Below are 14,381 nucleotides of genomic sequence, written 5' to 3'. Positions count from 1 at the left end.
TCCTTACTGTTGGTAGTGGTGATGATGATGATGCGTTCAACCATGTTTGTTTGTACCTTGTTCACTATTCTTCTCTGTATTTTAGTCAATGTCCCACATCTTCAGTTCACTATTTCCTTCGCATGTCTGCTGAGTTTTGTAGGGACATATATTTCATTTTTGCTTAGCTTTGCACAGTTTTTGGAAAAAAGTCACTGGCTGCACAAAGGGAGAGTGAGATAGTAGACCTTATGCTGGAGAACAGCACACCTTCTGTCTGCAGGCCCTGCAGGGTAGCATTTCAGCTAGTGTAATCAGCAACTGTGCTGCGTTTGAGCACTTAGTTGCTCCAGGCTAAACTAGATCTCTGTAGAGTGTTCTTTTATTCTAGGTAGAAGCTAACTTAACTGAGGGTGTGTTTGCTATACATACTTGCCTTCAGCATCTTTTCTTACTCCACTGTTGTGCCTCAGAGAGGATTGTGATTATAATAGCTCTTAGTCTGCTAGTAGCCTGTGACAATATCCTCCACATGTGCAAAACTATGATTGGTAGATAGTTACCTGTATCTTGAGTTCTCAACAACACCATGTTCTTCCCATCTTCTAGTAACCCTAGTTAAAGACACATTGTATATTTCATGTTTATGCCTGGATGTGGGAAAGCTTATTTGTTACACTTTTCTCTTCCACAGGATACAATGAACACTATAATTTTTAAAATTACATGTTTAATTACAGTTGTTTGATTTTGTGTTTGATGAAAATTTTTCTATGACATTGACCAAGATATATATGTTTGTGGGTATGTAGGCAGAGTATATTTGAAGTTGCTACTCAATAATTTTTTTCTCTTGGTCAGGTTGGATGTTTCTTATTTCAGGTTGGGATGTCTGATAATTTTTTGAAGAAGTATAATATAGAAAATATATTGTGGTAAACAGTATTTACGTCTAAAATATTCACATCCACTCTCATTTTATATGATTAGTATTATAGGCTCTTGGCTACATTTATGCTTCAAATTTCTGAGACTGATTTGTGTTTATGGTATGCTCCAAGGTACAGGATGGGACCTCAGGGATTCCATGTGTTTTTAGTATCAATGTTACATTCACAACTACGAGGTTTTTCAATTCCTAAATCTAAGGTTGCTGTTCTGTGACTATGATCCTCCCTAGTGGTACACTGCACTGCATTTAATTTTTCATTGGTTAAAATGGTACAATTTTCTCTATTTCTTCATTTTGGACAAACTCTGAACCAGCCTGGTAGAATTAGTCCACTGGAGTGTTGTACCTGTTAGTGGGCGTGGGTCCTATTGGGCTGAGATGTGGATGCTGTGTGTCTGCTGCCCCAGGTGGCTAGAACCCCAGCTTGGGAAGCAGAAGCACAGGAATTTGAGTTCACTTCAGGCAACACTGGGCTATGAGAAGCCACTGAGCTCTGCCTGGGCATGGAGAGGTCTCAGCCTGCAGTCTCACAGTGGGGGAGAGGTCTTGGGTTGGGGGTCTCTGGGCCAAAGTGGCTAGATGGAGAAGGGCTGGTCTCTGTCCTTGAGCTCCCAGATGCTGCTGAGAGCCACAGAAGAACTGAGATGTGGGGGCATATGGGCTGGACCAGCCTGCAGCTGAGAGGGACGAGAAGCAGAGGGGTAGTGGTACTCTCAGTCACTGAAACTCGCTTGGCTGGGTCAAGGCTGGTTTGGCTAGCTTCGTTGAGTTGGCAGGGCTCTGTGACTGGAACATAGAGAGGTCATTGGCAAGAGATTAGATAGTGGCTTGGTAGTCAAAGGCCCTCCACGGTTCTCCACAGCTGACCCCAAAGACAAGAAAGAGTCCATGGTTTTAAAAGATTTATTGTCATGGTAGAAAGTGGATGTAGCTGTATCCCATACCCCGTATCTTCAGGGCGAGCCTGAAGTTAAATACCATTTGTAAGGAGGAGGGTCTGGGAAAGAATACTTAATTGGCTATGCCCTCTGGCCTTTAGGTGCCTCATTAATATGGAGATTTCTTGAGGCTCTGTGGCCTGTAGTCATGCCCTCTACCTGTGGAGAGGCTGGTAGGAGCATTGCACTACCTGAAATGTTAGAAAAATTTTCCCACATTGTCAATCAAGAATGGGAATCAATAAAATTTCACACACACACACACACACACCATATATATATATATATATATACATATACATATACATATACATATACATATACATATACATATACATATACATATACATATATTTCAACATCTCAAGTGTAGCTACTTAATATATCTCTGAAGGAAGTAACTGAAAAATAAAATGATATTCAGCAATATGTTCTCTAAGACCAGTGAACTTCAAGGAAATTTATCTAGCTCAGAAAAGTTTACAAATATCCTATGATAAAATAATTCTAAAAAAAAGACAAAAGAGAAGAGACCAGAAGAAAACTTCTAGGCACAAATTATTTACTATATGATAATATATCCAACTAGTTTAAAGTGTATAGATAACAATGTCATTAAATTACAGTTCCTAAAATGGCTTACTCCTAAATTGCAAATGAAAGTTAATTAACAAACAGCAAGTTTTAAATATACTGAAGTATAATAGAAAGCATATGCATTTGGTCTAACAGACTAAGTCTCACGTGGCAGAGATAGGTTAGCCATATGAAATGTAGAAAACCAAATCACACACTAGAGGAAACATCTTGAGTATTTGCTAGTTGTTACTAAGAAGTTGAGTTAAGCTTAGAGCACCTAGGAATATTAACTTCTTTTGGGTTATTGTGGGAAAAAATGGCCGCAGCCGAAGTGGATTCCCAGAGGCTTTCCATGCTGGTGGGTCCTACATACACAAGAAAGGTCTGAGGTTCCAAAAGGGTTTATTGTCATGGTGGATGGTGGATGGATCTGGAAGTACCCCCCCTCCTCCCCCCTCCCACCTCCTGTAAGACTCAGGCCAGACCTGAGTTAAATAGGGAGGGAGAAAGGGGGAGGTTTCTGGGGAAGCATGTTTAATTTTCTCAGCTCTCTAGCCTTCATTAGTATGTAAATCCCTAGGGCCTGAGGCCTATAGTTACACCCTCTACCTGTGCACTTTGGGAGGGGCTGTAATGGCCTAAGTGACTAAACAATGTAGGTCTATGGAGACTACGTGTGGGTACTCTGGGCTCTGGAAATGTGGCTGAATGCCTGCCGTTTCTCACTTAGAGTCTTGGGGTTCCAGTCCCATGCCCAGCTATGAACCAGGATACCCTTACACAGTCCCACAGGTTATTACAGTCTAACATATATCTTTTAGGGGATAGAAAGTTGGCTGAGCAGTTAGGGGTCCTACCAGTCTTGTGGGTGACCTGAGGTAGTCTCCAGGAATGCACATCACAACTCAGAACCACTTGTAAGTCCACATGCTGAGGATGTGACATTCTCTGATGAGCCTCTAGACTATTGTGTTCGTTGGATGTACGCAAATGGAAGCAAAAGTAAATGAACAGAAAATAGATAAATAGATATCTTAAATTACGTTAAAATTACTTATATGAAAATAATTATATAAAATCAAGTAACATAAAAATAACTTCAATTTATGGAATAAATTGTAGATCAGGCTCAGGAAAACATAGTAATTACCTATAGAAAAAAAAGAATGAGATGAATCTCTGGTCACATGTGGTTTAATGCATGGTGATATGAATAATATTGCCATGTAAACAAGACTAATTTGTTTGTATTAACTGATTCTTTATTAACTGAACCATTGGATTTTATCTTTAGCAATCAAAACTACTCCATAGTTTAAACCTATATATTTTCTTATCTAAGGGTGAGGAACAACACTTTGACTTGGCTTATCTGTTAAACCAAATGAAAAGCTTTCAACATATATACTTACAATGTGTAAACAGATACATACATATTTGTGTTCACACATTATAGATCACACTGATCACACTGGGCAGTAATATATCCATCTTCTTTAGAATGTGTGTGTATGTGTGTGTGTGTGTGTGAGAGAGAGAGAGATTTCCATTTTTCTTTGATGTTTAAACTAATCTAATACTTTTCCATTTGTCTTTCTTACTGAAGTTAATAAATAGTCTTATCCAGGTGGCATTTCTTAAAGGGTTACAGAGCTTCTTCTATTAAATCAAGCCAAGAGTCATTATTGAGAGCTTAGTAGCCCTCAAACTGTGTTGAGTGTTCCCTGGTCTCCTAGTTTCCTGGGTATTAAATTTAATATGATGATTCCAACTTGATCAGAACACAATTTGCCTTAGAAAGCATTCAAATTTTTGTATCTCACAATTAAAATTAACCAGATTCTTCCTTTTCATAGACTTGAGATTTAATAGAAGAAATCTTGGTGGCTTGTGATTTTCTATGTGGAAGTTATTATCATTTTCCCTTGGGATGAGAAAGTATTATTTTAAGGGTGACCAGGACTTTTCAATTAAAGAAATGGCAATAAGAAATTCGACATGGCTTGTTGTTGATAATTATTTTAATTTCTGGTATCTTTAGTCAGACAAGTGGAAAGAAATTTCTTGCATGCTGATAATTTATATGTCAATGTAATATGTAGTTGACTTTATTATATAAAAAATGTATATTATTGTTGATTCAATTAGGCTACTTGGATAGATTTTTGGAGCTGGGAACTCACTAGTTAATAACACACAGTTTAGAAAACTGAGGTTTTAAAAATTATAATTAAAATATTTTAAGATGAATGAAAAGTTTTGATCTGCATAAACACAACATAGTTTTTCAGAATGTTAGAGCACATGCAAGATATAGCATAATAAGCCACCAATTTTTCAGATTGAACTATACTAAGTACCCTAAGATGCTGAAGAAATGGCCTTACTGTAATGTTGGCTAGTGATTCTTTCAAATTAGACTATCAGAGAAAGCCTGAGAGTTGATTAAATTTGTTTCTTGACCTTAAAATGAATGACTCGTTTGATGTTATTATTATTTTAAATTTCAAGCCTAACTTCTTCCATTTTTTCTATTGAAGTTTACTCTTTTACAGCATACTGAAACAGAACATAGTATATACGACGAAATTCAAAATCTAAGACTAATGTTTAACATTAGCTAATGAATGTTGAAATCTTTCTCAAAAAAAATGTCAATTGTTTCAATTTATCAACATTAGAATTGCTTTTAACTTGAGAACTTAAAATAGCACTAATTGTCTACCCTTCATTTTGAGGAATCATTTCCTCCAAATATATGTGCTGTATAATCTGAACTCATTCAAGAAAATCATAATATTTTTAAAAATAATTAATATGTATCCACCCTCATAAGTGCAGAACAACTCTTACCCATTGAAGTAAGCATCATTTTAACTGGATTTTTATAGATAATGGAGGATAGTTAAAGTAGTATTGAGTGAGTGATAAGGTTTGAATATAAAACACATCTATAGCAGTGGTTCTAATCCTTCCTAATACTGCAAACTTTATTACAGTACCTCATGCTATAATGACCCCCCAACCACAAAATAATTTCATTGTTATGTCATAATTGTAATTTTGCAACAATTATGGATAGCAGTGTGAACATCTGATATGCAGGACATCTGATATGTGAAAGGCTTGCTGAACTCCCCAAAAGAGTTGAGAACCACTCATTTTAAGACTCTTTTCTTGCAGGATAACTCTCTGTAGCCATCAGGTCTGATTGTGTGAACAACAGGAAGCAGAGCTTAAGAAAAGAAATAGGTCACTGGAGCATGTCCTTGAAAGCTATGCTTCATTCCCAGTCCCTGCCTGCTGTCTCCTATCTACCATGTGAGCAACCTACTCCAGCACAAATGTCCCTTGCCATGATCTTCTGTCTTTCCATGGACACAGGGTCAATGGAGTTAAGGAATGTGCTCTGAAGCTCTGAATCCATGAAAATAAGAAAAGAAGGTTTTGCTTCCTTCAGGCCTTTGTGACAGTTAGAGCAATACCACACAATCTTGGCCCAAACTCACAAATTCTCAACTGGTCACTCTGTCGTCTGTATGCTAAAATTTACAACAATGTCTGGAGCTTCTATGTTGGATTTTCTCCCGTTCTTCATTATCACATTTGGATATAGCATCGGCCTAGGGTGCAACACCCTGCTTCATAAAGGCTATCCTCTTTCCAGAAAAGAGCTGAATTCTCCTATTTAGCTCTTACTCGACTGCTATCCTAACCAATTTCTCCAGGAAACCTTTAAACTTTCTAAAAATTTCACCCTCTTCCTACATGGCTCTTGTATCCTGATTAGAAAATATTCCTAATATACAAACTTACTTCCAGTCTATCCAGCATCACAGGCACCACCATGTCCACCCTGACAGCTTATAGATTTTATAAACTAACAGCTTATTGACTATCCAAGGTGTTCAGATTGTTGACCAGCATCCATATTGATTATCCCAACCCACCAATTCTCATGAATAGTTACTATTTTGTCATGGGTATCCAAGCTCCAAGTATTACTTCACTCAAGTGTCACCCCTCAAAATATATGCTCACACCCAAGGCTTTCATCCCCTAACACAACACACTCTTTTCTCCCTTTTACTCGTTTTACCTTTTACTCATTTTGAAATGGAAATGAGATTCCATTTTCAAAAAAGAAACTCTCCATTTTTCCATTTTCTAATTCTGTCTATGAAAACAGGGACTATATGTGATGTGTCCTCAAATACAATGAATTCATGCCTGGTTAAGTGCAGAGACAGAAATAAAAAGAGCCAAGGAATAAAAGAGTGGAGAAAGATTTGTTTTCTGTATCAAGGAAGGAGAGTATGGAGTTTCTTCCAAATAAAAGTTCCTTTTTGAAGAATGGAGAGTTGTTTCATTCTGGTTTACTATATGCATGCACAGAGGAGGACAATTAAGGGATGGACACATTCCTGACCATGCCTCATTTAAAGTACAACTCAAGAAGGAAATATTACTGACAATTACTTGACAATGTTTAATTCAAGGCCATTGTAAGGAAGAAGTGCAGCAGAGAGGAACTTCTGTACATATTCAACTCATTAGGTAAAGGTGACAGACAGGAGGCCTCCAAACTAACTCAGGTTTCTCCAAAACAGTTTTCACTGTAAAAAGAAAAAGATGTCTTGAAGGTACATTAGCATAGACACTCTCCTTGAAGCTTCCCACTTGATTTTCAGGTTTCCAGTTGTGGTCACCTGAAGGGGTGATCTGAATGCCCATGGCTACTACATACAGTCTGGGCTCCTCTCCCTCTTGATCTGTACACATTCTAACATCAACTCTCTGTTATGTTTTCAGTTATCCAGTCAAGGTTACTAGTGACTGGAATATTGTGAAATCTGATTCGTGATCCTCACCTCACTTCCTCAGCAACAATTAACACAATTGATCATTTGGAAGTTTGTTTTTCACAAACTTCCCACACGGCTGAGGGATATGTTACCACTCTGATATCCATACCTTGTTCCTCAAGGATTCCCCCCACCAGAGCTTTTTCACCCAGGATCTCAGAATCACATGATCACAGAGATAGCTAGACTCTGAAGAGTTCTGACACAACCAAGACAACAGGAGAGACAGGCTCCAGTCAGAGAAAGTGAGTGCAGGTAGCACTAGAGACCACCAGATGGCAAAAGGCAAGTGAAAGAAGATAAGCAACAGAAGGTTACCTTGTATCATCAGAACTCAATTCTCCCACCATAGTAAGTTCTGGATACCCCATGACACCAGCAAAGCAAGATTCAGATTTGAAATCACTTCTCATGATAATGATAGAGGACTTTAAGAAGGACATAAATGATGTGTTTATAAAAAGATAAAGAGATAGAGAGACTATGTTTTCTGGGGGTGTGGAGAGGGGTGCAGGAAGGGGATGTCTCAGGATGCCATGAGGAGGCATCTCTTCCCCCTGAAGGACCAGTCACACACTGGTATAGTGTAGAATAGAGTTTATTCAGGGCATGGGGAAGGGAGCCAGGAGGGTAGTAGAGGCAGAGAGAGAGAGAGAGAGAGAGAGAGAGAGAGAGAGAGAGAGGGAGGGAGGGAGGGAGGGAGGGAGGGAGCTGAGAAGTAGAGGAGTAGATGCCAGCATTGAGCACATGGAGATGGAGAGAGTGCAGGGAGGGGAGAAAGGGTGAGAGGAAAGAGAGAAGCAAGGGGCAAGAGAGAGCAAGAGATCAAGAGAGAGAGGAGGGGGCAAGCAGCTCCTTTTATAATGGGCCAGGCTTACCTGGGCTTTTGTCAGGTAACTGTGGGGAGGAGAATACCTGGCTGAATGCTAACAATAACTCCCTTAAAGAGATACAGGAGAATACAGGTAAACAGGTAGAAGCATACAGTCTGGGCTCATAAAGAGGAAACATAAAAATCACTTAAAGAATTACAAGAAAACACAACCAAACAGGTGGAGGAATTAAACAAAACCATCCAGAATCTAAACATGAAAGTAGAAACAATAAAATCATTCTTTCCTAGTTCTGTTTTTCTCTGTGACCTTTAAATGTTGAGGTCACCAGAACCTGTCGTTGGTATTAAACCTCCCTATCTGTGTTCGATCTAATTTTTCATAATCATGTCTAGTCACATGCTTGATAGTTTAGGATGCTGACAATCAATGGACAACCTCCAGAAGTGTTTCTCTTGCGCAAGTCTGATACACACATGCAGTTGTTTGCAATATTCACACACACACACATGCCTCTTAAATTTACACCAGATCCAAACTTTCATTCACATAGAGTTTAAGCTTGCAGTCATTTTCTCTAAAATGAAACTCATCCTTTTTTGTAAAATGTGAGCCCAGCATGGAAATTTCATGATAATTTTTCTTATTCCTTTTCCACACAATCTAACGTTCACCATAAATATGCTTTCATATCAGTTTACGAATGGGTGACACTACTTCCTTTGCTTCTATCTCTGTGTTAACTCAATCAGTATCTCCTTATCATCGATTCTCAATGATACAATTTCTATCAGCACGTTTATCATAAACGTAAACATGTCATATTGCTCAAAAGCATTGAGATTGCCTCTATACAATGTAATTAAAAGTAAATATCCTGGGACACTATTCCTAGAGACACAAGATCCTGGCTCAGGTTCCCATTCCTGTGCAGAGACTCCATCTTCTCACCATGGGGCAGAAGCCAAATCATTGAGACAAAGAGTGGAAAAGGAACTGTATATGGACGAACTGCTGTTGCCTTAGAGGTATTTCCTAGTAAGACTACCATGTCTACTCACTTCAGAAAGGGAACCCATGATAGGCCAAAGTAACGATTGCACCAAACTCAAACTGGAATTAGATTTAATTAGATCAGTTAGATTTAATTGGAGTCATTAATAAGAACCAATGGGAGTAGTTGTAGAATCAAGGTGGCCGAAGCTGCTGCATCGCTGAAAAGTTCATCCCAGCAAAGGTTGTCCTGCATGAATCTTTCAGCCTGGGGTTTCTCATCCACCCAGTAAACCACATACGCAAATCAGAATATCTAAAGCTGTCCTGCCTTGCTCAGCTAAGGGACCTCACTTCTTTATATTTGTCCTTTGTTTTGTTTTTCCCATGTCCTTAAATGATATCACTTGTATCCCAGACCCCTCTCTTGGGCATCATCATTTTGTATTAATTTTCTTATCAGATATGCCGTCATAGACAGTAAACTTCTTCATTGTCTATGTCAAGCATTACTAAATTCTTATTTTATAAAATAAAATTTATTTCAGAAAGTTAAAATAACTCCAGATTTTAACATGATCTTAAGGTTAGGACTCTCTCTACTAAATTTATCATCACTTTCTTCAGTGGTTTTTGTTTTTCTATTGTAAGGAAACATTTACCATCGCTTCCATTGCCTCTATTTACTGAGGCCAAACTCACAAAGAGAATTGTGATTATTTTTTTTTAAATTAAACTAGTATTTAATTGTTCAGATTCATAGGACTTAGGTCATACAACACCAAACATAATAATTAAGCCAAAGAAATTTGAGAAATGGCACGTGTGCTGGCTAGTCTTAAGTCAACTTGACACAAGCTATAAAGTGAAGACAAATAAAGACCAGCAAAGAAGCGAAGTATTGTATGACTTAGAAATGGAAGTGCATCCTTTGACTGTGGGGATCAATTTACATTCTTTCTAAACATCATGTGCTCTCTCAAGTGTCTGTTTTCAGCAAAACATTGCATGCCCTCTGACAAGACAGCTTCAAGAAAGACATTATGTGATGCAACTGAGTTACTGAAGAAACCAGAAATTTCTACTTCAGCCCAGTCCACGGAGAGTTGTGCCATCCCTGGGTTGGTGGTCCTGGATTCTATAAGAAAGCAAACTGAGCAAGCTATGATGAGACAGCCAGTAAGTAGCACCCCTCCATGTCTTCTGAATCAGTTCCTGAACGTTTGAGCTCCTGTCCTGACTTCCTTGATGATAAACAGTTATGTGAAAGTATAAACCTATGAACCCTTTCCTCCCTAAGTTACTTTTTGGTCCTGGTGTTCCATTGCAGCAATAGAAACTCTAAGACAAACAAGTGGCTCTCTGCCCTCACGTGAGAGGAGGCCTTGCTTATTGAGAGAATGAGCCTCATTTGTGAAGAACAAAAGGCATGGGGAGGAATTAGAACCAACCAGGCTTACTCAGTTCTTCATTGCTCCATCATTTACTCTGTCTTCCTCACGATTTTAAATTCTTCATCAAAGCCACTATAACAAAATTAGCTTCCTGGATTATCTTTGCCTAATGAAGGCTGCTTCATCACATACCAGTTATATCGATGTGGTGTAGCCGTTTCATTTGGGGTGAGTGTGACCATTGTTGACTTGAGTCAGAGAAGTTCTGGATTCTTGCATGAATACTTCTTGGAATCATGTCTTGGAATATTAACATTAAGGGAGCAGGGTAAAAGAGGGCTATAGCATGACAGAAGGGAAGGGATCATGCTGGCTCAGGAGGCTCACAAACATTCATACAACCTCAGATGGTCACTTCTTTCTGTGGAGTTTTGTAGTAAATTGAAAGGTGATTGGGGAAAGGCCTTCTGTAGTGTACTCCCTGGATTATTGTCCAGTGGAATGCTTCTGTAGTATGGATTTTATGAATTATCCATGCAGATGAGGCATTTTAGTGACAGTGTTTCTTAGAAATGGTACAGGGGACTTCCCAATGGTGTAGAAGCATGTGAATCATTCTTGTTTCTATCCAGAATGAAAACTCTAATGAACACTTTCTGGGTTTTTTGTTTGTTTGTTTTGTCTTGCAAGCTGTCCTATCTATCTGGATGAATGGTCTCCTTAGAAAGAATTCTAATATTTATATTATTCCGATGTCCAGTCAGGTAATCTAAGATTATTATAAATAAAGATGAATTCACCCTCCATATATCCTTATACACGAATCTATAAGCCAGGGGACCACAGTAGTTTCTCTCTCTCTCTCTCTCTCTCTCTCTCTCTCTCTCTCTCTCTCTCATACATTAGTTATATGAATGCATACATATAATTTTAATAATTAATACGTGATCCAGAGTTTTCTTTTAAACTGAAAAGTTTGTAATTGAATTGAGTGAAGCAATGATTTCCACTTTTAGAAGATAACGCAGCAAATCCTTCTGGAAATAATATTTATTATAATTGTTCCTCATAAAAGAGCTAATAATTGGCACTAGATTCTTCACCAACCAGCTGTTACCTGCTTATAGATCCCACACATATCTGCGAGATTTTCCTTTGAGTTGAAAAACCCACATAAAATAAATGGAATCTTTTTCTTCTTATACCCCAAAGTCTTCAGTTTTAGTCCTAACTTGGTTTCATATACAAACAGAATATGAAATAATATAAAATGCTGCATATGTAACAGATGAGAATGTGAGAAAACAAATCCTTTAAGGGAAAAGGAGACCCTGAAGATCTCAGTAATTATGCAGTGTTGTTCCTGGGACTTTCCATAGGCAACTAACTGCCTTTAACCATGCATAGCTCAAGAAGCTGCCAATGACGCAAGCTTTTCTCCATCATTTGAATAGAAAACAAGTCACCTGTATGCGTTGTTTCTAAAACATTTATTTCCAGAATAGCTTTAACAAATATCCTTATATCTTGCGAAGTCATGCACTTATTTTAAGAAAGTAAATTTAGGTTTTCCTCCACGATAAAACACAGCAATATTGTTGGTGATTTTGACAAGGATAATACGTACTAAGATTTAGTTATGGGTTTTTCTGTAAAATACAAGCCAAATGATATTAAAAGTGCTATTACTTAGAAAACATTCAACTTGTAATATCCAAAATTTTAATTGTCATGTTAGATACCTCACTCTTCATGTAACCATAACCCAGGAAAATGTTTTCTTTATAGTGTGAGTATAGGGAATGGATTGGTATTGTTGCTCTACAATCTGTAAAATAAATGATAACCTAATATGAATAAATGATGCCTAAACATAGCTCAGATTCTGGTTGAAAGTTTCTGAAACTTTGAAATTTTTACAGGTTTAGAGAGATTCTTTTGCAGCTAATATTGCAGATCAATTCTATTGCAGATAATGTCGGAAATTTTTTCTCTGAATTGGGCCCTCTAAGTAACTTGCCCCCTCTCTGACTCAGTTTCCATTTGGGCTCACTTCTTCCACCTCTGCTCTTTTGCAAATTGACTCATTTTTAATTATCACCTCTCAAATACAGGTATTTTCATTCTATGCACCAAATCATATTCATTCTTGGTACAGAATACTTTTAGTCATCTCTCTCTCTCCTTTAGATGCCTGTGTTTGAATGCTTGTTCCTCAGATAGTATCTGTGGAAGTAATGGAATCTTTAGCGGTGGAGCCTTGCTGGAGGGAGTGTATTTATAGTCTGTGGTGTGGGGAGAGCCTTACTCTTGCTCTACCTGCTTTCCAATATGACTTGATCAGTTAGCTTTTTGGCCTTGCCCCCCGGCCCTCCTGGCTATTTCCGTGTCATCTCTGTTATAATGGATTCAATCCCCATCGAAACATAAACAAAAGTAAACTCCCCAAAGTGGTTTTTCTTAGGGTATTTCAGCACGGTAACTGAAAAGAAACTAAGATGATGGTCCTAATAGTTTACGGTAGAAAACAGGTATGAAAACACCTGTTTTTCTGAGAGGTGACAATTAAATAAATAAATCAAATAAAAGGCTGTGTATACTTCTGGTAAATTATAGCCCTCTCTGAAGAAAGAATAGCCTTAAGAAAGCATCTATGTGAATTTTCTACGTGAATTTTTTTCAGGAAAGAGGTATATATGTTCAAGCACATTTGGGTTTTATCAAGGAAATAGTACACACTCAGCTCCTATCCATCATACAGTTTATGATGTATATTGATCATGTGTGAAGTTATAATTTAATAAACAGTGCTCAGTCATCACTAACACATGTGGTTAGTAATTTATATTAGAGCCACTTCATCAATTCAACGTTCTATGTATTTGGCCAAATGCATATTTCCATTACATCTTCAAATCAAAATTTTCCTAAATTTTCCCATACCTGGCCTAATTAACCTTTTCTCTCAAGTGGACCATCCCTAGAATTAAACAGTAATTCAGTCCATATTTATGTTCATAGTCCTTCAGTTTTAGAAATGGGAAGGGTAGTGACAGATCATTCTCTTGATCCAACCGGATCCTTATTCTTGTGAACTGTTTTTTCCACAAAGTTCTGACTATTGGTTTCTGACATTGTTGTCATGAAGCGTCATAAATGTTTAGGAGATCTTCTGCTAAGCAGTGGCGTAATCATTTAGTGAGAAGAATTTTGGTTACCGATAGCGATCATGTGTAGGAGATGGATGCCAAAGACTTTAAAGTGATACAATTATCAATTCTGTGAAATGTAAACTTTAGAATAGTTCTCCGAGGAAGTTTTATATTATATATAAATGTCACAGTTAACTAAAAACATGATAGCTGAGTTTAATCGTGATTCTTCATAGTCACTGTCTAAAATCCTTTTTTGCAGCCCTGATCCTACTCGTAGTGATACCTGTTCTCATCATAGCCTGGCTGAGCATAATGTCTAGTAGAGTTCTATACTTTATTATCTCATGTGTTTCTTTTTTAAGACACATTCTACTCAGGGAACACTTTTGGATATTTGACTGTTATGTCCTTTTCCTCTCTTTACTTGTGAGATTTAAACTATATTTCCTCACTATTATAATACCCTTTGCAATATATTTGTTGTTGTTTGTTTGTTTTCTGGTATAGAAAATGAGACCTCTCAAAATGACTACACGTACTGAGTGATCTGATCTTTATCTTGCAACAGCCTTGGCGATGCGGAATTTCTCTTCGTGTACAGAGAAAATCATTTTACTAGGTTGTATCTACCTTGAGTCCAAACCCAGCGAAGGAGCAGAACTATTTCATCTCCCTACGATTCACAAAAAGAGA

Source organism: Grammomys surdaster, unplaced genomic scaffold, assembly GCF_004785775.1.
Source record: "Grammomys surdaster isolate TR1022 unplaced genomic scaffold, NIH_TR_1.0 125877, whole genome shotgun sequence".
In the NCBI taxonomy this organism is placed as follows: Eukaryota; Metazoa; Chordata; class Mammalia; order Rodentia; family Muridae; genus Grammomys; species Grammomys surdaster.
This window is presented reverse-complemented; position numbering follows the sequence as displayed.